This window comes from Miscanthus floridulus, chromosome 5, assembly GCF_019320115.1.
Source record: "Miscanthus floridulus cultivar M001 chromosome 5, ASM1932011v1, whole genome shotgun sequence".
NCBI lineage: Eukaryota > Viridiplantae > Streptophyta > Magnoliopsida > Poales > Poaceae > Miscanthus > Miscanthus floridulus.
The window spans coordinates 24076707-24101550 of NC_089584.1; the positions used below are offsets into that span (position 1 = coordinate 24076707).

Here is a 24844-nt window from a genome sequence, read left to right on the forward strand (position 1 = left end):
AACAAGAACGTTAAAGAACGGTTCTTCATGGTCAGGGACTTGGTCCTGAAGTGGAAGATGAACTAGGCTGGTGTACACAAACTCGCAACCCCATGGGAGAGACCCTTCATGATTAAGGAAGTCACACGACCAACGTCTTACAGGTTAGCTCACCTGGATGGTACGGACATACCAAACTCGTGGCACATCAATAAGCTTAGACGTTTCTATGCTTAACTACTGAGATATGTACTCCTCTCGTACTTTCAATTTAATTCAATAAAGCAATTATGATTTCTTCGACCACTCTAATGTGTCACTTCGAATTTTATAGTTATTCTAACTTAGCCAGTAAAAGCCGACCACCACTCCTACGGTTTTCGGAGCAGGCCCTGTCTTCGGTTCCTCCCAACACGTGCATGGGATCCACTCTCTACATTACGGGTGATCGGCAGGTCCCTCTTGGTTTGACTTGTCCACGTCTATGTGTGCACAGGTCACCGTACCTCACACTCCGACCACATGGCAAACTAGGGCCGCACAAACTTTTTGGGATGATGTGTCGAGCACAATGGTACAACTAAACATAATGTTAACATGTTCTCACTTAGTTACACCAATATAAAGTTTCAAGCTTAAATACGTTTTATACAAAGCAAACAAGCTTATAATGATATACAGTTACGTTATTACAAGCTTACCTAAAGAGGCTCAAGTTTACAATAACACAACTATGTCCTCCTTCTATAGCTCTAAGCCTATTACATTGGCTAGTCAGGGCGCATGGCACTTACTGCTCGCCGCTTCTGATATCCTACTCGAGTCTCGGGGACTCTTGTGCTAGTCGAGCTGAAGGGGATGGCCCCGCCGATGCCTGGCTAGTCGAGACCGCAGGCTTCATTGGTTGGCTTGCAACTGATGACGTTTCCAGCTGACTTGTCGATGGCGTACCCTGTATAGGTGCTGTCCCGCCTCCACACAGGTTAATGTCACCAATTATCTTTGACGACAAGTCTAGCTGGGCCGTCCGAAGCTCCTCCGCCTTGTCTGGGTCTACCTCCTTCGGGTACCCAGCCTCCAGGCGCTTGAGATCGATCAGGGGGTAGTGGGCACGCACCATGCTTAGTACATGGGCATCCATGTACTCACTCGCCTCCTTCATGAACTCTTGAAACCATCCCCACGCTTGTCTGCATCTCTCGACCAGTCCGAGCTAGGGCATCCTTGGCACTTCCTCTGTGAGCACCGGGTCGATAAGGTCGAGGACGGGCACAATGCCAGTTGCCACTTCTTGGCACCGGTTCTTCCACGTGTCCCGCTCCTTGGTGGCCTTGAGGTATCGTGCTTTCCAGCCGTCACGCTCTTTGATCATGGCCTCTAGATGCCTCTTCGCATTGACTTTTAAAACTGAACACCGTACAAGATATCAAATGTAATGGCACAACAAGACAAGGCGGACAATAGAATGAGAAAGGTGGTCTAGAATACTTACTTTTCAGTTCCTCCCTCATCTTGGTTGTGCGGTCCCGGAGTTCAGACTGGTCGCGCGCCAGTTTCTCGTTGTCCTCCTTTAGGCGACCACACTCTATGGTTACATGGCTATTCTCCCCTTGGAGGTGGGTCACTTTAGCTTCTAAACCTGCATTATAGCTGTTACTGCCAATAATGCAACAACACAAGTCCTGCACTTGCTATGATAAGATGAAAACTTACTTGTTTTCTCCTGCTCTTTGTTATTGAGCTGGCCGACCAGGTTTTGGTTTTGTGCCTCTCGCTCTGTCCTCTCCTAGTCGGCGGCTTCCAGTTGGCGGTGCAAGCGTTCCACCTCGGCCGCTAGTTCTCTATTCTTCGCCGTGATCCCCTCAATCTGGTCGAAGCATCTCTTTCGGTACTTTGCGGTCTTCATCAAGTCCTGCACACAAACAAGCTAAGTCAAATAGTTCGACTACATAACAGGGCCAAGTGGTCAAGCCAAACATACCTGGACTTCTGTCACCAGACGCTTTGCCGCTCGTTCAACTTTTAGGGTCTCTTCGACCTCTGGGATTTCTTCATGCATAACCCACTTGTCGTTCCGCCAGCGCGACACATATACATGTTGTCGCTTGTCTTGGGGGTGGCCTAGGATCTCTTCTACTTCGTCCTCTTCGGCCTCTTGTTCAGGGGGCGGCGCTGGTCTAGAGTCTGTAGTCTTCGTGACCACTATGGCTTTCCCACAAGCTACAACATCGGCTAGCGTGCTCTGCACCAACTCCGGTTGCTGCTCCTCGGCTTGGTCTAGGTTCCCTTGGCGCCAAGGGATCTGCTTCAGCAGGTTTAGTGCTTGGAGCACTTGTACTATGCTCGGCTATCTTCTCGACTAGCTGCTCGGGGACTGATGTCTGGCTGCTCGTCTGCTAAGGTTCTGGTGGAAAGTCTTCTACAGGTTCCTCCACAACCGGCTGCTGAGCAGTTCTTTCCGCCAGTACTGGCGAAGCCATGCCACACCCGGCTAGCTGGTCGGGATTTTCTATGGACGCCGACCTAATAAACCAGAAAAAAGTTCAGAAGACAATAGTATTCAATACAAATTATAAGCTTACATCAAAGTTACAGATACTTATAGCTTGGAAGCGCGGAATGACGTGGCGAAGGAGCGTCTCTTCGGCTGCCCCTGCTCCGTGTGCTCGGCAGGTTCCATTGGATCTTTTTCCACCACCGGTATAGGCGCCGGGGTTTGGTGCTCGACATTTCCTCTGCTTGTCCTCTAGTGTTGCAGTGGTCGGTGATGCGATCACTTCTAGGCATAGAGGAGCCACCCTGCTCCGTTGACCCCATTTATCTCCTCCTCTTTCGAGGGACGAGCCAGAAGATGTCCGCATCCTCTTCTTCGTCGTCGGAAAGGGAGAAGATGGCTTGGCGCCGTTTGTTGGCCATCGGCCAGCAGCTCTGGCTGTTGCCTCCTCCCCAACCTCGAGTGCCGCCCAGTGGGCTGTCTTCGGTCCTAGCACTGGTCTAGGTGGCTGGGCTGGCAACTTGCGGCCAATCCACACCAGGGGATGGAGACACAAATACTACTGCCCGGTCATGACCATTACTCTGGGAAACATAAAGGAGACAATAGTCAATTTCTTGTTACAACATAATTCCACAGCTACAAGGAAGCATCATTTACCTTTGGGGGAGGTCGGGCTAGCTTGAAGGCGTGCTCGATGACGTTTAACCTAACATAGTTGGGATCGGCCAGGTTGAACAGCTCCCCAATCCTGGCCTTGACTTCTATCTTGTCGAGCGCCTCTTTCCTGGTCCTCGTTGGATCTGCGCCCCCTGGTACTCGAAGCTAGGATGTACCCTCTTCTGGCAGGGCTGGATCCTTTGGCTGATGAAGTTCCCGACCACACTTGGACCATCCAGCCTTCCCCACGGGATCATCCCAAGCAGTTCTACGATCTGCTCCAAGTTCTCGGGCTTCTCCGACCAGCTGTTCTTCTTCTCTGGAATCAACCCCACGTCGCACAGGGTGATTGTGTTTGGCTCTTCACGGATGTAGAACCACTTCTTGTACCATTCATCCAGCGAGATGTTCCAGGGGCAGTGCAAGTATTGGGCCTTCATACCGTCACATAGATTAAGGTAGATGCCTCCGGCTATCTTCGAGCCGCCGCTCCCTTTCTTCCGTAGACAGAACAGGTGGCGAAAGAGGTCGAAATGGGGCTGGAAGCCACAATAGGCCTCGTAGAGATGGATGAAGGTGGAGACAAGAAGAATCGAGTTGGGATGCAGATTGCAAATCCCAATCTCGTAATACAAGCAGAGACCCTGAAGGAAAGGGTGCACTGGAATCCCAAAACCCCGCTTGAAGAAATCCTTGAAAACCACAATCTCACCTGGTTGTGGATCGAGGAAGCTTTCTCCTTCCGGCGCACGCCATCCCGCGAGTGCCTTGTTATGGAGCACTCCCATGGCGACTGAGGTCTTCGATGGTCTGCTCATTGCTCCTTGACTTCCACCACTCCTTCACCATGATTCTGCCTTTCTTCTAGGCATCTCTCTTCGCCATTAATCTGCCCTTGCTAAGAGAGTGGATGTGGTGGAGGGGGGATTGGTGATGATTTTTCGGAGGAGTAGGGTTCGGCAAGAAGAAGAAGAAGGTTGCGGCGGCGAATGACAATGGGGATCGGTAAAAAGTAACTTACCAGTTCTACATTATAAATAACCAAGAGCTCTGTCATTTCTTCCACTCGAGATTCTTGGGAGACATGCGCATGCGCCGCAGACTGGTTGTTTTCACTGACCTTGAGATCTACGCCAATAAACGCGCCCCTTCGTTTCTAGTGTACGCGCCTCTTTGTTGATAAAGTGAGAGGGCCCACACTGATGCACCTCCATACAGGTGCCAAGCGACTATTTGCTAGAAAGAGTAAGAGGGCAGAGTGACGTGCTATACCTGTCTGCTTTTTTGACCAGACGTGTCAGATTGGACTTGACAAGAGTAAGGAGACAAATAAATACACCAAATAATAGTACAAGCGGCTGCTCGTGATCGCGGATTGCCCTGACTAATACAATGCTCAGGGACTGCCTAGACCACTGCTATGCTCGGGGACTACCCAGACCACTGCCATGCTCGGGGACTGCTCCGACCACTACCGTGCTCGGGGACTGCTCCGACCATTACCGTACTCGGAGACTGCTATGACCACTGCTGTGCTCGGGGACTCTCCCGACCACTTCTCGGAGATCGCTCTCCTCGACTACATGTGATTTGTACTCACATACAGTTGAGAGACATTTATTTAGACCTTGCTACAAGGCTCATACTTCGCCTTCTAGCAAGCTCGGGGACTACATCGGTACGATGCACCTGCCGGTGCATCTCATTTTGCCTGTACGGCAATTGGATTCTTAACTTCAGCGGAAATTCTTTTTAGACCCTAGCACCACGTGTCTGCGTCACCTACTATCAGGCTCGGGGACTAAGTGGGCACACTTCACCTTGCGGTGAATGTGTTTGTTTAATCGACCCTTGTGCTTTGAATGATTGTAAGGATCATTAATGTGCTCGGTGACTGTCCTGACCACTGCTCGAATAATGGTTCTCCTTGGATACATGTGGTTTGTACTCACATATAGTTGAGAGACATTTCTTTAGACCTTGCTACAAGGCTCATACTTCGCTTTCCAGCAAGCTCAGGGACTACGTCGGTACGATGCACCTGCCGGTGCATCTCGTTTTGCCTGTACGGCAATTGAGTTCTCAACTAAACTAGGAATTCTTTTTAGACCCTGGCACCACGTGCCTATGTCACCTACTACCAGGCTCGGGGACTAAGTGGGCACACTTCACCTTGCGGTGAATGTGTTTGTTTTTTGACCCCTACGCCTCTGATGTTCAAGGATGCTATGCTTCAAGACCACTTACATTTCTTTTCAGAAATACAAGTGGGCACACTTCTTAGGATAGAAATCTTTTTCTTTTTTCTTAAGAGCACCATACATTCTTCGGACAACCTACTTCTCTGGTGATGATGGTGGTCAGAGACGTCAAGGACTCAAGCCTTACTTGTCAGAGAAGGTTAAAATGGAGTATCACAGCATAATACATGATGCTCGGGGACTAGCTGTGGGGGTATTAACCCCTATACCCTTATGGCTAGGCTTGGGCTGGCCCGGATCAGTGGGTTCAGTCCACCAAAAGACGATGCGCGGCCCGGCCAACCTATTCGGAGTCCCATGTAAGGAGTCAAGACGGATTTAGCGATCAAGCAAGATCCTGGTCGGTTAGAATAGGAATCCTTATCTGGCCTACATATGGCAATTGTAATGGGCTAGGATTAGTTTCCAGATCTGTAACCCTGCCCCTTGGACTATATAAGGCAGGCAGGGGACCCCTCTAAAAACATCTCTTATTTGACATACAGCAATACAAATCAGACGTAGGACATAGGTATTACGCCTTCTTGGCGGCCAAACCTGGATAAAACCTTGTGTCTGTCTTACGTCACCGTCTTGTTTGGGGCTTGCACATTTGTCTATCGATAATCTACTACCTTGGGCATACCCCTAGGTAGACTGCCAACCATATTTCGTCGACAGGGTAAGTATTAGACATCAGCTGGAGCTGCAGTCCATCATAGAGTCCCTTGAGGAATCAGCGTTGCTTATCCTTGTCGTCCGCTACATCATTTGGAGCATAGCGTGATAGTTGTTCGAACTTGTCCCGATACTCCACCACAGTCATTGATCCTTGCTTAAGGGATCTAAATTCTTCCTGCTTTAGTTCCACTAGTCCATCAGGAATATGGTATAACCGGAAATTGTCCTTGAATTCCTGCCAAGTGATAGCAGGAGCATTGTTGGGACAGTCCAAACTGAAATGATTCCCACCAATCCTGAGCAGCTCCTTGGAGTTGCCCAGAAGTGTACAACACCTTCTCAAGGTCGTTGCATTATGCTATGTTTAGTTGTTTCTCCACAACACGCAACCAATCATCTACCTCTATAGGGTCTGAGGCATGGGTGAACACCAGTGGTCAACCTTTCATAAACTCTCCACACTTATCTCTGACCTGAATAGGCGGTGGTCCTCTTGTAGGTTCATTGTCCAAGCGCTGCATCATAGCTTGCATCAGCTGCGTTTGCATCCCCAATATTTGTTCCATGGTCATAGGTGGCGGTGGTGGTGGATTTATGAGAGCATCACGCCCACGACCACGGCCTCTGCCTCTTCCTCCTCTTGCGGCCATCTGTTTTCCAACAAATGTGCAAAATTAAGAGATTTTCCAATTATAGAGAGCTTACAAAAGATAAGAAACAATGCTGAGAATTTTCTGGACAATGATTCAAATTCAGTAGTTCAGTAAAACTGTTATAACTCGAGTTTTAGAGATCCAACAGGGGTGCACCAAGATTTGTTAGAAAGCTTAGGAGATCAGCTACAACTTTCATTTAGATCACTTTTATAGATTCTGACACACACATAGTCAAAAGTAGAGCTAAACCGAATCTGTTCTGGGTTCCAGACAGCGCAGGAACATCAACTTGTGTCAGCTAGATCTCACAAACCTGAATAGCTATTGACGTGATTCCTAGAGACATTTGAAATATACTGAAGTCTAGTTATCTCCACAAAATTTTCAAAATTTTTGACAGCCCAGATTTCGAGATATCAGATAAAGAACACAGGCTGCTCTAGAAATCAGCACAGCAGAGATAAGATAAAGCGAAACATCTGCATTAAGATTTCATTCTAAACTTAAAGTTTCAATCTAAGGAAGTTGTGGACATGCCCACAAACTTCCAGCAATCAAGCAAAATACCAAATCAACCAAGTTCACAAATTAAACATCTAATCATCCAAGTTCACAAGACCAAACAAGACTAAATAAGAAACATGAACTAACGACGTGGTAATCTAGATCAAGGCACCTAACACCTATGGAGCGGTGTCAATCATGGTCAAGGACCGGCGCTTCTTCTTATAGATGGAAGGCTATCCAAGTTGTGCTCGAAGTTCATCCACTTGCTTCTAGAGGCGTCTCTGAGCCCTCTAAGATGCACACAGTTCTCCTTTGACTTCCTCATCCACTCCCTGCATAGCGTGGACATGCTGCACCGTTGCTTCCAGAGTTGGGTCATTCTCTGGTGGAGCCAAAACATGCCAAACACCCTCATGATCATTTTGAGGAAGGAACCTAAAGCAATCCTCCCTCATGGCCTCAAAGCGACGACCATGGTAGTGGATGTAGGCGTTCTGTGCTGCATTCCTCCATGCCATCCAAAGCATGGGCTCTCCTGGCAGGGGCACAGTGAACAGTCTCCACCTCATGTCCATTCTTGATATCGTTCCAAGCGGTGACCACCAGCTCTACCTTCTAGAAGGTAGCCTCCAATGGATGCTGGTACTCGGCGTAGTGGTAGCTGATGGAGGCGTGCAAGTCGAGGTAGTAGTCGTCCAGCACGTGAGTGAGGAGAGTGTGGTAGTAGGCTGTCTCTGGAGCTAGCTTGAAGTAGTACTTGCACTTCCAGCCAATCTCCTCATCCACCACAGGAACAGCTAGAGATGGTGCAGGTGTAGGGGAAGTAGCCGTCGACTCCTCAGATGTAGCTACAACAAGATAGACTGGCACGGCGACTGGTGTAGGAGTAGGTGTAGGCGTCAGGGTAGCCATCTCCTCGTCATCGGAGATGATCACAATCTCCCTCTCCGCCTGTGGGGCACACGGGGTGAACATGGCATGATAGCCGGCGGTGCTGAGGCGAGCAGTCTTCGGATTATGAGACATCTATAGATTTAAAGTGAGATAGAATTAGAATCAACAATTTTAAATAATAGATTAAGGTATGAAAAGCATAAATGTTTTAATAAAATAACAAGAATAAGACAGTAAGCAAGAAATCAGAGGAGCAAAGATGCTAAAACGACCATTTTCTAACTAGGCTTGCGTCCTACAGTCAATCTGGCTCTGATACCAATTTGTCACACCCAATTTTAAGGATAAAATTGAATGCATGAAACTCGTGTGTGCCCAAGGATCAATCACACACACAAGCTGAACAAATTACATAAAGTATCATCACGGTGTCCCATACATCAGAGTTATAATACAACTTAGTCTTACATCACACAACGAAAAATAAAAAGATAATAAACTCTCGTGGGTTTCATCACAGGAAAGGTCAACTGGTTGACCATAAGCCTAAAAATCCTCCGGGAATTCCTCATACCCGTTGTCATCTGTTACCTATCCGGGATTTTTATCCAAATAAAGAAAATAAACAAGTGTAAGTACATCCCGTACTTAACAAGCTAACATGGGGTTATGAAGCTCAAAAAGGGTTGACTCTAGCTTGCTGCGGTTAGCATTTTTAGTACGACAAGCTTTTATTATCAGATATTATCAAATTATGCTTAAGCTCCCATTTAATCCCATAAGAACATATATATCAGGGTCAAGTGTACCATATATCATCGTAGAACAACTTAAATGATCATCATCAAGTATCCAGTTATTCTGTGAGTTTTCCGGGCCGCTCGTGACCGTGAGCACGGCTATTATAATAGTTTGTTACCCTCTGCAGAGGTGGTGCACATTCACCGTGAGTCGTAATCCCCATATGCCCGGGTTAATTACTCCTATGTCGCTGCCAAGGTGAGCGAGCATGGTACACTATAAAGCCATTTCATAGGTTTCGCTAACAAGTTAGGGCCGCTAGGTTTCCTTGGCAGGCAGATGTAGGAACCCCCCTTTCCTATGGCACATGTTCATCGCGGCTATACACATAGGAATAGAGGCAGCCCTATACCCAACGTGGCAAGCCCCATTTATGCCAAAAAGGTAACCTCTAGCTAGCTAGAAAAGTTCCTATTACTGAGCTAAAGTCAGAGCCATATGACTCTCCCGGTTGCACTGTCAGTCCCAGCTTTTGCCGACAGATAAGTCCTTATGGAGGGCTGGGAGCAACATGAACAAAGGTCATTTGCACTTTCGTCCTATGGAACAGTTGTTATAAATCACGTTAAACTCTTTGTTCCATAGAATCATTCATCATCATGTATATCAAGTTTAGTTAGAGCACTAGCAATCTACCCATATGCATTTCACCCATAGGAGACAAGGAACAGGATAAACAATCACTAGGATGTCCTTATGGGTATCAAAATTAGACACATGCAAATGAGTAATTGATTAAAGTGAAATAGGACATCAAGGTAGGCCCATGCTATACTTGCCTTGGTTCATAAACTCGTGCTGGTCCTACTGGTCGTCGAAGAATTCTTGGTCTCCAACGTTTTCCTCACCGTCTGAACGTGACCAACACAACAACATACAACATTCCAAAAGCATTCATGCAAAGCAAACATTCCTATCATTAGAACAATACACCAACAGTATAGAAAACAAGATAAAATGTTTGTGAAAATAATCTACGTCTCGCTACGATCATGTCAACGCGAAGTTCACGAAAAACGGAGCTAAAATGCGAAAGTTATGATTTAAACGGGATTTCCTATAGCAATATATTTAATTAAATCTAACTATGAAATTAAAAAGTTCCAAACTTGACTAACAGTGGTTCTAACATGTAGATTATGGAATTACGAAGCTAACGCGATTTGAATGGATCAATTCGGAGCTAAAACGACAATTTTATAAGCAAAACAGTTCAAATGGCATTTCTGTAATTACTGAAAACGTACTTTAGACTTAAGCAGTGAAGTTTACGTTTTCAAAACGAGAATGCGCATTCGGGGAACTACGCATTGGACTGCGGGTTCAATTAGATGAAAACCGAGGGTCTCTTTAGCTATTTGACCTCCGAAGAGGTATCTTCTAATCTCGACCGCTGATCGGTAAACGGACAGCTGGAAACGAAACTGGGGGAGAGAAGAAAGAGAGACCCGGCCGGCACAGTAACGCCGGTGACAAAGCACCATGGCCGGCGGCGTGGAGGTCTCAGGCGCGCGTGGTTAGGGGGCTAGGGTTCACCAAACGAAGAACCGAGAGCACCGGGGTAAGCAGGGGAAGTAGGGGGTCTCGGCCGTGCCGATACGGCGCCCGGAAGACGCGGGTAGCGCGGTGGTCGCCATGGCCAGCGGCCAAAGCTCGCGGAGCTCACGGCTAGGGCTCTAGAAGCCAAGAAAATTGAAACTAGCGGTACCGAAAGGTAGAGGGAGGCCAGGGGATTCTCACCGCGGGGAAGAACGAGGACGGGGAGGGGGCTCGGCTCCTTTTTATCGAGGCCGAGGAACGGGGGCGACGCTCCCACGACGCCAGGAGCGGTGGCGATTGCTGCAGAGGTGGTTCCGCGCGGCTCGGGCGTGGGACGGAGGTGGGGGACGCGCTAACGGGCGGGGCCGGGCGGTCAGCGGCTGCGGCGCGAGGAAGGCTCGGCGGCGGTTGCGGCCAGGCTGTTCGCCCTGGGCCGGCAGCGGTGCTGGGCCGCGTAGCGCGCAAGGGGGAGGCGAGCTGGGCTGGCGCGGCTTGCTGGGCCGAGCGAGACGCGCGGCTGGGCTGGCGGCTGGCGCGGAGGAGAAAGCCAGCGGGCCGAAGGAGCTGGGCCATGGGCCGAAAATCAAGATGGGAGGGGAAAATGGATTCTTCTTTTTTTCTTTTTTCTACACTTTTCCAAATCCATTTTTAAATTCAAATTTCAATTCTTTTTGAAATCTTTAACAAATTCCAAACATTCACAAAATGATATGCAGCAGCATGTATGCATCAAAAAGTTTCTAACCTTATTTTTAAATTTTAATTCCATAAAATTTATTATTTCCCTATCTTTTAATGCACACACATTTGCATAAATAAATCATATTTACTAATTTTAAAAGAATGCAAATTTTAGGATGTTACAGAACGCAGCGCTGATGGCGTACACCTTCCACCCGGCGATGGCCATGACGAAGACGAGGTACGCGGAGGGGACGAGGCAGAGCACGACGGCGGCCAGCGGCTAGCCGTCGTCGAAGGAAGGATCCTCCCGAAGCATCCCATCGATGACGGCGCAGGGGTCATCGAGGACGGAGAGGGTGAAGGCGATGGCGTCCTCTCCAGCCTTCACGAACACCACGCGCTCCGATCTGTAGAGGCGTCGCTGCTATGCTGGCTGCTGGGGAGCCAATGGACTACATTCCCACGTTGGAGTGCCACGTAGGTAAACTGGCTGCCAAAACCACTCTAAGGGGATAATTAAACGGTTTGAAAAATTTTAAGGTGTTCGTTAGACGGTTTCGAAGTTCAGGGGTGAAGTAGCCGTAATGTCAAAGATGAAGAGGTTATGTATATTTTTTCCAGATAAAATGGGTGGGAGGCAGACAAGCAAAAGATTACGAGGAGAGATGCATAACGGGAATGGCCAAGGATTTCGTCAATGGGATTGCTCTTTTGCTCGTTCTTTTCCTCCCCGCGAGATATAGGAGAGCAGATTAGATTGACTTTGGATTTGGAGGGTTACGTTACTTTTTTATTTATTAACCGAAGATTTAATTCCTTTTTTTTATACTTAATTCCCATTTTATTAGTAGGTGCCAGCGCCCAGCGATGGTTTTGGAACGTGGAGGGTTACGTTACTTTTTTTATTTATTAACGGGAGACTTTAATCCCCATTTTTATTTAGGTGGCAGCGTGTGGGGCCGGGCCTCCAACTCCATCGGTTGGGTCGCTCCCCGTCGGCCTTCGCCTTGCCTTTTGCGTGCCAAGCAGACGCCGCTGGAACGTGCCCGTGACTTCGGCAATCGCGTGGCCGCACTTCGCTCTTGTGTACCTGGATGCCATGTGGGTCCAACGTTTAGTGGGACCACCTGGCAGTCGCATGAAGGAGTGCACTGAGCCGTGACGTCTGGGAGTTGCCGGTGCCGCAGGGCGCCGTGGGACCTGGGGGAACAGGAACGCGAGGAGGAACGTTCGGGGCAAAGTATATTCCATTCCTCGTGCTTGCGGTACCCGCGTCCAATGGTTCCATGAATAACGGCTCGTCCAACTGGTTGGTTGCCCTTGTGTTTCATATGCTGGGCCTAATTCGAATAGAAGAATCTGATTTGTCTCGGTCTACAATTTTACTGGTGGATAGCAAAACAGTAAATTTTGGACGGGTGTAAATTGGACTTAGTTGATAGTTCAAGGATCATATAGTCTTTACCCCCAAAAAAAGAGTACAAAAATAGTTCTTAAAAAACTACCCAGCTTTTTTTTGAAAAGGGTATAGAAATTAAAATACCTAAAATCTGGTTCAATCTTAGAAAATCCAATACGAATTTTATTTTAGCTCAAAAAATATGAAACTAGTTCTAGTTTTTCTTTTCTAAAATCATGCTCTATAATATGGTGCATAGATTAGAACTATTTTGATCTTATATGTCCCATCTTGTTGTTTATTTACTAATATATGCTTTTGTTGTCTGTTATAATTGGTCTACGCTGATGATCATATGTAGAAGTTCAAGTGACTTCAATAACAACATAGGTGTCATGTAACCACCTTATACTTTACCCTATCCGGTATGGACACAAGTGACACCTTGGGGATGCAACATTTTTCTGGTTTGGGCAAGAATTGAACAATCTAGCTACCCGATCTGTGTCGACTCGTATAGGTCGTACTAACTAGATACCACCACATCGCAAAGAAACACCATTTTGTTGCACAAAATGTTTTTTTTTTTGCTTCTTATTTAGAAACATGTATATAGATTCTGTTTGGTGAGATTTAAAACTATCTGTACAAAGTTGGCACAAGAATGATGTGGGATTTGTGGAAATAAGTTAGCAAGATATTGCCTACTATTTTTGTTCATTGTGGTTGAGGCCGCTCACCAAAGGTTACTATGAGGTGGTTAAATAATACTACTTGTGTTGTTAGTGAAGTCATTCGAACCTCTACATGCAACATATAATAATTATTATACAAATAGTATGAGCATATACTAGTACATAAATATCAAAATGAGACTGTATAAGATCTATATAATGCTAATCTATGCACCATATTATAGAACATGATTTAGAAAAATACCGGTTTCATATATTTTTTGAGCTAAAATAATTTTTCTTTAGTTTTTATAAGATTAAATTAGAGTTTGGTATTTTAAATGCAACGACAGAGAGATCTTGTGCTTATCATATTTAAAATATGATGGTGGACATTAATGATAGGTACACATATGATTGCTCATTTTGCAGAGTTAACTCACCTGAATATCTTTTAATTTTGGACAATCTAATACTTTATATTTCAAAACAAACGGAGTATTTGGTGTTCTTTTTTGAAGATTTATTTGTTTTATTTTTTGTTAAAGTCTATTTGATCTCCGCTGAACTATTTAATGTAGTCCACTTTGATTGATGGTGTGGTGGCACGTTAAACTAAACCACTTTGAAAGCCACTTAGAGGAAAAACAACCGATTCAACCGATTCAATAGTTAAAGGAGCAAAAACATCTGTTTTTTTTAGTTCAGGGAGATAAATCATATCACAACAATAGTTGAAAGGGGTCAGGAGGACCTTTTGCTATAATTTACTCTTATGAATATCCAGTTTTGAGATCCAGCGTCCAGCATTGATACGTGGAGAGTTAAAGAGACGTTTCCCTTCCCAAAACCGGTGACTAGGTCGTAAAATCATGCTAAAGTCAGGCCTCTTGATCAGTTCTATGTATGCATTTTTTTTTCCAGATTTGCTAACTAACAACCCCATGTTTTAGGGGAAGCTAGCAACCGGATTATTGACCGTTCGATCTTGTACGTGGCGTCCGATCCAGCTCCCTACTTCTGGCGTCCGATCCAGTTTCCTCAGCGCTGCTCCGTCGCCGCAAGCTCCTCCTCCGCCGCCCCCTCGCACCACCCAGGCGCCAGCTCCCTCCGGCACCACCACCCCCTCGGCACCAGCTCCCTCGGTGCAAGCTCCCTCCGCCGCCGCCCCCTCCCAACCCTGTCGGGCTGCCCGTCCGCCGCCGCCCCCTAGGCCATCCCTCCTCGGCGCGGGCGCAGGCACCTGCCGCTACTCCCTCCGCCGCCAAATCAATTGGAGACGCCGTTGGCCAGCACGGCACAGTCGGCTCCCAGGCCGAGCCTAGCGCACCAGCAACCAAGCAGAATCTGTATTTTTCTGAAATTTGTGAATAATTTGTAGACAATTTGATCATTTGTAAATAATTTGATATATATTAATCTGATGTCTAGAATCCATAGAAATAATTTATATATTTTTTAAAAAAGTTAGATATATATTTGTGTTATTTTCCTAAATTATATCACTTTATCTAATAAATTATACTGAAGAAATCATTATAAATATAGTAATGAGGTGGTGTAAATATAACTATAAGACAGTGTAAGTGCATGGAAAAAATCTGGTTGTTGGGAGGAGCTAAAACAACCAGTTGGTGGCTAGACACGTTCTTTTGTTTTTGAACGAACAAACATGTATGGAGATAAATTTGTTCAAACTGCTGCTCAAACGCCATCTGTACGTCCTATCTCCAGCGGTGACGTTTCCAAACATTTCAACCATTATGAACTCACCCGAGCAAGCATGAACCCGATCTCTAAACAGTTTCCCTCTTCCTTAAACTGACAAGGATGATCATGAACTTTTAGTTTGAGGACAGAATAAGAGGACCATTTGGGCAGAATAAATTGTGAAGCACATCTCCTGGAGATCGGGATATGATCTCCATTTGCAGTAACTAGAATGCTTTGATGTCGATTAGCTGACCGACTGAATCATTGTCACAGAAGTCGTCTGCAACATCAGCAGAATTACAAAGCATAACAGCCAAACAAGCAAAGAATAAGAATGAGCAGCGAATTCAACAACACACTGAACAGGGGCGAAGCCACGTTGTGTGTACTGTGGTGAACTGGCACCAGGGTGCACCAAAAAAAATTGTTAGTAAATTGACTAACACTCACCATGTACTATGAGAAGAATTCATTTGTCGCTTCAGTGGTGCACCACCATAACATTGATGATAGCTTCGCCCCTGACACTGAATATCGTAAATACGGTACACAGCACCTTCATTGTTCTGCTGCTGATTAGATCAGTGATCAGGGAACCGGTCATCCTACTTCAAGAACACTTGAAACAAGCTACTATGCCGTGAACAAGAACAATGGAGGCACTCACCTTCTTATTCAACGGATTATATTTGGGTACCTTCTCACAAGGCTCGGAGACAAACTACCTTCTCACATGAATCAGAGAGCAGCAGCGTAACTACGTTACACATGAATCAGGAGGGGTTCTTGGCCTTGATTCTGAGCTTCCGCGCGACGGCCGCAGCTCTTGGGTGGGCAGTCATCCGGCCACTGCTGCCACCACCGCTCTGCTCCATCTCCACCCAGTTGATCACCCGCGGCATCAACGACTGCGGGCAACAGCAGCTGCTTTGCTTCCGCCCGTCACCCATGGCAGACGCCTTGCTCTTCTTCAGCCCAGTCTCCAGCGCGGTCTCCAGGAAGTCCATGAACCAAATGCCTGCTTCAGCCTGTATCTGCTTGGCCAGCTTCAGCGAGGACCCCAGAGCAGAGTGTGCAGTGGTGGTGGCAGAGCAGAAGAAGATCCTGTTCGCTGGTTCGTATACGATCGTGGATTATAAGCTAGAACAATATTTTTCTCTTCACACCAAATCAGCCAGCAGTAAATAATCCACGATCATTTACGGCCTGCCGAACAGGCTGACGATCTCTTCTCGTCGCCACCGTCTTCGCCGATCTTGTCCATGGCGAGGCACTTCTTGCTGGCACTCGAGCTCCAGATGGCCTTGCCGCCGCCATCATCCTGCTTCGGGTCCAACTTGCCGGGCGCGAAGGACACTGACTTGGACACGCCACCGCAGCCGACGCCTCCTCTTCGACGCACCACCGCCCTGCTGTGGGCTATCTCCTGTAGGACTGGCGACGCGTCCTCGGGCTGCTCGTCACTCACCACGGCCACGGCCACCGAGGTGGCCGCCTGAATCGACTCGCTGAACGGCCTCCTGGTGGAAGCTGAGGAAGCTGTCCAAACAGGTGGCCGGCGCTTCCGGGCTCGCCGTCTTGCTCAGCTCTTAGAACATCCTGTAGCCACATCGTGAGATCAAATTTCAGTGACCATTGTACACCACACTCACAATCACTGCCAAAACGCTACGAGAAATCACACACATACTTGTAGATCCTAGCCACGTTGACGGTCACCACGGAAGCCTTCTGCGCCTCCTGCTCCTGGGCAGCCTTTTGCACCTCCTGGGCAACCTTTTGCGCCCGCTCTCTCTGCTCGGTTACGTCCTTAATGCAGGAAAAAAAAACAAACTATGATGGTTTTACTGCTAATCCTAGATCCGATCGTACCTTCCCGAGTAGACTGAGCTTCCCCTTCACTGGCACGCGAGCAGCTGTGCAGCTCCCCGTGCTCTTCTCCTGCGCAAACACACATTGGAAATCAACACTGATTTGAAAGTAAACAAGGGCGCGACTTGACCTCCCCAGTGTTTTCCAGTCGAGGCTGACCGTACAGTGGGGAATGGGCTCTTGGGGATTCTGGGATGCTGCTGGTCCCTGTCCGCGGCGAAGCTCTTGTTAGGATCGTAGGATTGTGTACATTTCTGTGTAACCCATAGATCCGGGTAACATTCCATTCGCCGTGCGCGGTTGCACTGTGACCTCACGGACGCCGGTGTCGAGGCAGCTCCGACTCGGTGGCGAGGTCCAGTGGCCCGGGTGGTGACCTGCAGGGGAGACGACGGAGTCGGTGGGCCATCCCGTCGCTGGCAGCACGCTTTAGGATCGGATTAGGGTTTCTCTTTCGGTGGGTGTGGCGGCTCCGGTCAACCTCGTAGTCCGAGCCCTCACCCCCACATTCCTTTTATGTGTGCCGTGCGACAGGGGCCCTCCAACCGAGTTAGGGTTGGGCTCCCCCGATCAGGGAGCAGAGATAGGGCCCAATAGGTGGAGATCAACTAACATTCTCCCCCTTGATCTCATTCCATCTTTCACTTTCATATCATTTGCTTTTGTTCATTCCATTACAGATTAGCTCATAGAGCATGTCTCATCGTCACGGTCCATTGCCGATAGACTTAACAGCTACAACTCACTACTCTGTTCTGAAATAGATACTTACCTTTGGACCTTCTTTTGTCCAGGAATATTTTAGGCTTTCCCTTAAACCCAAGCTAGCTACATGTTCTCTGAACACCATGTCCTCTGAACATGTTGGGTGGTAAGCCTTTTGTAAGCGGATCCGCGAGCATCCTTTCTGTTCTTATATGCTCAAGATTTATGACTTGATCCCGGACTTAATCTTTCACAACATAATACTTTATGTCAATGTGTTTGGCAGCACCACTTGACTTATGTTGTGAGCATACTGTACTGCCAGATTATAATCGCAGTATTACTTTAAGTGGTCTATAGATGTCGTCAACCACCTTCAAACCGGGTATGAACTTCGTTAATTAGTTCACCTGCCCGTTGCCTCATAGCACGCTACAAACCGTCATACATTGTGGACGATGTAGTGACAGTTTGTTTTGAGCTTTTCCATGAAATAGCTCCCCTTTGCGAGATGATAGAAAATCCACGTCTGGATATGCATTCACTCTCGCATAATCAGAATCTGAATATCCCACCATGTGGAGTGAATCAGATCTTCTAAATGTCATCATGAGGCCTTTCGTTCCTTGCAAAAAACGCAAGACTTTCTTTATCAATTTTAGTGTTCCATTCCAGAATTCTTCTGGAATCTGCCAAGTAAAACCCGGTAACAAATGCAAAGTCAGGGCGCGTACATACTTGAGCATGTTGCAAGCTTCCGACAGCTGAAGCATATGGAACCACTTTCACTTTGTCGATTGAGCTCATATTGGTTCCTGGGGCATTGAAAATCCCCATATCTGTCCCCCTTGACTATAGGAGCAGGTGAGGAACTACATTTGTGCATACTGAATTTCTTTAAGATCTTTTCCATGTATGCCTTTTGTGACAGTCCTTATACCCTTTTTCTTTTATCTTGGTGAATCTCGATCCCTAGAACGAACGAGGCTTCGCCAAGATTTTTTATATCATATTTCTTTGTCTCCAGTAGTAGACTGACATCACTACTAGCAAGTAAGATATCATCTACATACAGGACAAGGAATATAAACTTCCCATTCTTAAACTTTGCATAGACACAATTGTCCTCTACATTCTCTTTAAAACTCAAAATTCTTTATTGACTGATCAAACTTCAAGTACCACCGTCTTGAAGCTTGCTTTAATCTATAAATGGATTTCTTTAGGCGGCATCCCATTCGTTCTTTTCCTTCCATGACAAAACCTTTCGGTTATGCCATGTAAACATTTTCCTCCAAGTCTCCGTTGAGAAATGCCGTCTTTACATCCATCTGATGTAATTTTCAATCGTAATGTACCACTAATGCCATTATGATTCTGAAGAAAACTTTACATGAGACTGGAGAAAAGTCTCATTGTAATCAATCCCTTCTCTTTGCATATAGCCTTTTGCCACAAGTCGCGCTTTATATTTCTCTATATTCCTTTGAGAGCCAAGTTTTGTTCTGTAGACCCATTTATAGCCTACTGTTTTGACTCCTTTAGGAATTATTTCCAAAACCCAAACTTTATTGACATTCATCGATTTCATTTCATCTTCCATGGCCTCAAGCCACTTTGATGAATGATCACTTCTCATGACTTCTTCAAATGAGGTGGGATCATCCTCCATTTGAAATTACTTAGTGTTATACACTTCATAATCAGCAGAAATAGCTGATTTTCTAACTCTTTGAGACCTTCTAGGGGCCTCCACTTTTGGCACATCTTCTGTTTGAGGCTGTTGTTGCTCCCCCTCATGTGTGGCAATAGGTTCTATAGAATCCTGAAGAACAGGTTCCTCATTTTCATTCATTGTTGCCACAGGTGAAATAACAACAGGTGCTGGCACCATAGTATCTAGCACTGTCGGTGCAGCTACAATAGGTAGTGAGAAAATTGGCTCATGAATCATTGGAGTGGGCGCTTACACCCGCTTCACTTCAAGGTCAATTTCTCGATCTACCATGCTCCCCTTCATCAATTCGTCCTCTAGGAAGACAGCATGTCTCGTTTCCACAAACTTTGTATATCTCTCTAGACAGTAGAAACGAAAACCTTATGACTTTTCTGTGTAGCCAAATAAATGACAACTTACTATTTTAGGATATAACTTCCCAATATTTGGGTTAAATACTTTAGCCTCAGCAGGGCTCCCCCACACACACGCAAGTGGTTTAGTGAGGGTATATTTTCTGTCCACAACTCATACGGCGTTTTGGGCATCGACTTTTCTGGTACTTTATTGAGAATATGAATGGCCGTTTTCAACGCCTCCATTCACAGGCTCAATTGTAAGGTGGAGTAACTTATCATACTGCCCACCATATCCATCAAGGTACGATTGATTCTTTTAGCTACTCTATTCTGCTGAGGTTCGCCCGGTGTAGAATACTGGGCTACTATGCTATTCTTTTAGGGTATGCTGACCGTAGTACTCCTCCACGGTCGGACCTGACTGTCTTTAATATTTAATATCTTAAATTTATCCAATACATCTTTTCTTTCTTTGATTGGATAAATATAGTCATGATGGGAGTAATCATCTGTGAATGGATCATAACCATCCACACTCTTTACAGGAAACTGACCACAGATGTCTGTGTGAATAATCTATAAAATTCCTGCGCTTCATTTAGCATCTTTCTTTATATACTTTTCTTTTATGCATTCTCTGCATTGTTCTTAATCTGAGAGCTCTAATGGAGGAAGAACATCATTCTTAACTTGTCTTTCTATTCTCCCCCTCGAAATATGGCCTGAACGATAGTGCCATAATTTCAACAACGCATCGTGAGCTCTCTTATGCCACCACTTCAGCTGAGTAGCATATGTCTTTGAAGAGCCAGTGAACTGACTCTTTATTCTATCGAGGTACTCGGTGACCGTGTCACACTCTGGGATTTAGCCTACAATTACAGGTTCAATCATGTTCTTTATCACAGCCAAACTTTTTCTTGTTGGTAGTGATTCATTTCCTATGCCCAAGGAGTCATAGGATATCTTTTGGGGTTCAAAATCCCTCTCTTTAGTTGCCCAAATGGCATCATTCACTTTTGTCTCCCTCACCGGTGCCACAAACTCAGTGGAACACGGTGAGGTGACTACCCAGTCCACCTCAAACAAGATGAAAAACCAGGTTAAAACTTTTCTTAACATAGAAATAACACCATTTGCATGCCTTGATTCCAACGTTGGTCAAAATCAAAACATACAACTATTCTTATACACTAATTCTACATCACCGTTGGGCAGAAATAGAATTAATGCATAAATCATTAACTTTCATAATTGTTCTTACACATTAATTCTACATCACCGTTGGGCAGAAGTAGAATCAATGCATAAATCATTAAAATTATCAACTTTTCTTATACACTAATTCTACATCACCATTGGGCAGAAGCAGAATTAATGCATAAATCATTATCATTACGATATTGTTATTAACAACGTTGGTCAGAAAATAACAACATCGTAATTATATCAAAACTCTTTTTCTCCAATTAAATACCACATTGGTTCAAAATAACTGGAGAATCAACAGTTTCTTTAGCAGCGGAAAACCTTTTCTTTTTCTCCAAGTAAATAGCATGTTGGTTCAATATAACTGGAGAATATACTTTTCTTTAGCTGTGGGAAAACTCTCTTTTCCTTTAATTTTACCCATAGGGAAAATTTCTTTTTCTATTTTCTTTAATCCATTAATCAATTTCCAGGGAATAAACATTTTCTGGAAAATCTTTTCTTTTCTCTAGTTAAATATCATGTCGGTTCAAAATCACTGGAGGATGAACTTTTCTTTCACAGCGGAAAACATATGCTCAATTTCTTGAATTTTACCCACAGGTAAAATACCTTTTTCTATTTTTCTTTTGAGCTAATTTGTATTTTCAATTTTCTAGGAAAAAGAAAAAACCGAAACTGGGCCCTTGCTTTTCCTGTGTCGACCCAAAATGGCAAGGCGGCCCACGGCCCACGCCCGCGTGGGCGCTTCCCACGCTCTCCCCCGCGCCCAGGCCGCAACCTGGGCCTGGGCCGGGAATTCGGCCTGGCGCGCGCTGCCGCCTGGGCTGAAAGCCAGCCCGCTCGATCTGAGCCGTCCGATGGGGATCGACGGCTGCGTGTCGATTTCGCGTAGTTAAAAAACCCCGACGCCACGCGCCCGGGAAAAACCCTAGCTTCATTCGCCCCTTGCCCTTCTCTCTCTTCGCTCGCCGCTCTCTCTTCTCTCTTCCTCAGCGCAGCCGCAGCCACCGAGAGGACATCGAGCGGGAGTGAGCAGCGAGCCACGGCTCCGTCGCCGGCCCCCTCACCGGCGCGCGTGCTCCCTGATGGGTGAGCACACCGCCGTCGAGTGGCCTGGCCGTGGTGCCCCCGTTTGCCGAGCCCGGCGAGCAGCAGCCCCGGTTCGGCCTTTCTTCTCCCGCGCCGGCCAAGGACCGGTTCGGGTGGGTTTCTTCTCCCTTCCCTTTCTTATTCCCCAATTTCTTTTTGATTTGGTTCTTCTCTCATCCGAACTGATGTGGGGAATGGGGTTAAGGTTAGGGTTTCTTTGATTCCTTTCTCTTCTTTTCTTTGATTTCTTTTGTTTCTTCTCGGATTCAACCGGTTAGGGATGAGGATCCATCTAGGGTTAGGTTTAGGGTTCGTATGCCGACCCTGTTCTTTTCCCCTTTCTTTTCTGTTTTTCCTTTCTTTTCTTTGACATCCGAATGGATCTAGGGTTAGGTTCTGTTCTCTTTTATTTCTTTTCTTTTTCCCTTGTTTACTCGAACAGATTATCCCTGTTCTAGGGTTAGGGTTTCGGCCCTGTGAGCCTAGGGCCCTATTTCTTCTCTGATCCATATGGATCTAGGGTTAGGGTTCGTGTGCCGACCCCTCTCTTCTTTTTTCTTTTCTTTCTTCTCGCGCGGTGGCGGTGGTGACCGGGTTCCAGTGGCATCCGCCACCCCGATCCCTTTTCTTTGCTTTTAATCGGTTAGGGTTAGGAATACACACTTGTAACCCGCTCTGATACCATTGTTAGGATCGTAGGATTGTGTACCTTTCTGTGTAATCCGTAGATCCGGGTAACATTCCATTCGTCGTGCGCGGTTGCACTGTGACCTCACGGACGCCGGTGTCGAGGCAGCTCTGACTCGGTGGCGAGGTCCAGTGGCCCGGGTGGTGACCTGCAGGGGAGACGGCGGAGTCGGTGGGCCATCCCGTCGCTGGCAGCACGCTTTAGGATTGGATTAGGGTTTCTCTTTTGGTGGGTGTGGCGGCTCCGGTCAACCTCGTAGTCCGAGCCCTCACCCCCACATTCCTTTTATGTGTGCCGTGCGACAGGGGCCCTCCAACCGAGTTAGGGTTGGGCTCCCCCGATCAGGGAGCAGAGATAGGGCCTAATAGGTCGTTGGGCCTATTGGTGGAGATCAACTAACAGCTCTTGCTCCTGGGCAGCCTGGGCTGCACGCTGCTGCTCTTCCTCTTCAAAACAGAGCTCAGCGCCGGCGACGCCCCACTCCCTACCAGGCGTCGCCGCAGCCCCGCGCTCCCTGACCAGAGTCGACAAGGCCGGCCGCTCCTTGACCAGCGTCCTCTCGCCATCAAAGTTGAGCATGGTCGGCTTGATGGCGGCGTTCTGCTTGGAGCTCCAGGACCCCCTGCGCGGCGAGGCGAGCTTGGCCCTCGTGGCCGGATCGGGCGTGCCGACGACTAGCAGGTGACGGCCCAGGAGCGGCCTGGTGCCGACGATGACGGGGACGGGGTAGGCCGGGTCGAGGCGGTCGACGTGGACGTACTGGCCGATTTGGAGCTTGTTGGAGAGCACGTAATCGGCCTGCGCCAGCGGGCGCATGACGTACATAGAGTGAGAGGCATCGGAGACCCTGACGTAGACCTTGCCGTGCATGGGCAACAGGTCCTCCTCCACCTCCGCCAGAAAGATGTCCATCACCTGCAGCACCGCTGTCCGATGCTCTCCCACTCCCACGGCCATGGGCTTGGCAACGCCGGTCTAAATGCCATCTAGGAGATTCAGGAGGACGCCGGACGACAGCGGCGTCATGTTTACACTTCGATGCGCAGCCGGCAGTCAATCACAACCAGGTGGCGCAGATCGATTCGTCAGAACTTGTGATTTAGTACTAAAAACACTGATGTTCTGGTGGGAATTAAATTAGCTAAAGCATAGGCTAATTAGATGTACTACTGCTGAAAAAGAAAATAACAAAGAAACTATATTTTTTTAGGCCAACAGAGGCAGAAATCTGCCTAGAGCAGCAGCCAGCCCAGCAGGGCGCGCGGCCCAGCCGCCAGTGACCGGCCCCCCAGCCGGCGCAGGCGCGGTCGGCTAGGCTGAAACTTGGGCTTGGGCCGCCGATCTGGCCTGTGAGCGCGGCCGCCGTCGTGGGCTATAAAGGGTGGCAGTTCCGCCCAACCTCCAGCCGTCATCGCCGTCGCCGCTGTTGACGCCTCTGCCGCTCCTGTTGATGCCTCTTGTCGTCGTGTGCCTCCTCTTCCTCCTCCCCCTCCTCTCATGGCGGGCTCGAGCCGAGGCCCTTACTCCGACCATGGAGGATGCCCGGCAGGGCGGATCCCGCTCATCCCCGGCAAGCTCTGGCCATAAGGGCCGTCGCTGCGAGCCAGGAACAGCGGATCCACCCCCATAGGCCCGTCCCAGACCGCTTAGAGGCGGAGAATCGCCCACTCCTCATTCGAGGAGGAGACGAATCTGGCTCCAACAGCGTGTCCTGGCGGGAGGACGTTCCGGCACAGGCCTTGGTGGTGGTTGGCGGTCACGTCGGTGTAGGAGCGCGGCCCGGACGGTGGCGGTGGCGGTGGAAGCGCGACGTCGATGTCGTAGGCGAAGCCGGACGGCCAAATCTCTGATCCGACGCTGCGGTTGGGGAGCGAAGGGGCCCCACGGCGCGTGGCCATGGAGCCACCGCCGCTGTTCCAAAGCAACGCGAGCGGGGCCAGCGACGTCGTTGGTGGCGGCAACAGCAGCATTACCGGCGGCCTCAGCATCGTCGACGGCATCGGCGGCGTCCTCGGCGGTGCCCCCACGCGCCTGACGAACATGGCTGGGCCATGCGTCGGGCAGATGCCGGGGGCGAACTGCAGCGGGGACGACAGGGCGTGGCGACGAACGGTGGCCACTGCTCCCTCCAGTGCAGACTCCGTGGAAGCGGGAAGGAGGGATGCGGTGGTCGGAGATATCCCGGAGGGCACGACGGACGGCACCATGCAGCATGAAGCGGCGAAGGCCTCTGGCGTGGTTGCCGCGGGCGATGGCGGGCTCCCCGGCGTGGGTGATGGAA

At 47.9% G+C, this 24844-nt stretch overlaps 1 pseudogene; it reads right to left on the reverse strand.

Annotated features, from left to right (window-relative positions):
- Nucleotides 1-15694: 15694 nt before the first annotated feature.
- On the reverse strand, nt 15695-23589 carry LOC136454418 (uncharacterized; annotated as a pseudogene).
- Between the last annotated feature and the right edge of the window lie 1255 nt (nt 23590-24844).